Source organism: Chrysochloris asiatica, unplaced genomic scaffold, assembly GCF_000296735.1.
Source record: "Chrysochloris asiatica unplaced genomic scaffold, ChrAsi1.0 scaffold00128, whole genome shotgun sequence".
NCBI classification, from domain to species: Eukaryota; Metazoa; Chordata; class Mammalia; order Afrosoricida; family Chrysochloridae; genus Chrysochloris; species Chrysochloris asiatica.
This window is the reverse complement of record NW_006408646.1, coordinates 6,605,432-6,606,608: the sequence shown is the minus strand read 5'-3', so window position 1 is coordinate 6,606,608 and position 1,177 is coordinate 6,605,432.

Sequence of the window (1,177 nt, the reverse complement as noted above, 5' to 3'; positions counted from 1 at the left end):
GCATGCGCACAGATCTCCTCGAAATTTAAAGAGACAGTTTCCAATTAAAACCAAACGTCCACAGCCGACCCTGAACTGCTTCCAACTAGAAAAAAGGCCTAAAGGGGGATTGTGGAGTGGGATAAGCAGACAAAAGAGGATATAGGCGAAAATTAAATCCTAAATTACGTCAAAACGACCAAAAGCGGTATCTTGAAACTTCTCAGGAAGAAGAGTGAAAAGGGAAGCCCATTTCCTGATCACATCTACCTGGAGGCATTCAGAAAGCATAAAAAAACACCAAAATACACACCCATCTAACTATTAAGGCCACAGATAACCCCTGAAGATGCCCAAAAAACAGAAGCAGAAAACCATGTCTGCACATGTCCAGAAACGAGATAAAGTGACTGAGGCAAATGAGCTAGAAGGAGATCTACACTCCATACTGGAAGACGGGCAGGCTTGGAAATGCCTGAGAAGGAATTCCTAAAAATGATTATAAAATGCAGTTGAGAAAAATAAGGAGGAAGTCAGCAAAGTGCTACAGGAACAATCAAGTAAGATAGATAGAGCATTGGAAACAATTCAAAACCTACAGAAAGAGGTCCAAATGATTAATAATAGAATATCAGAACTGGACAATACATTGAAAGGACAAAGGAACAGAACTGAAGAGATAGAAGACAGAAGAACAAATACAAAAAAGGATTAAAAAAATTTGAAGAAAGCCTAAGATTCATGTTGGATAACACGAAGAGGAATAACGTAAGAATTATTAGCATTCCAAAACAGGAACAATCACACAAGCCCACAGAGGAGATAGCAGAAGAGCTTCTGGAAGAAAATTTTGCTAACATCATGAAAAGTGAAAAGGTAAGCATTCAATAAGCTCTATGAATCCCAAGATGGATAGACCCTAAAAGACAATCAACAAGAAACATAATAGTCAAGCTCTCCAAAATCAAAGATAAAGACAGCATCTTGAAAGCAGCTACAGAGAAGAGAAATATAACATAGGCAAGCAAATCAGATTAAGCTCAGATTTCTCAACAGAAACCATGCAGGCAAGAAGGCAATGGGGAGACATATATAAAACCCTGAAAGAAAAAACTGCCACCCAAGAATCCTCCACCCAGCAAAGCTGTCAATCAAATGCAATGGTGTACTAAAAACATTCCAGGATAGGCAGAAGCTA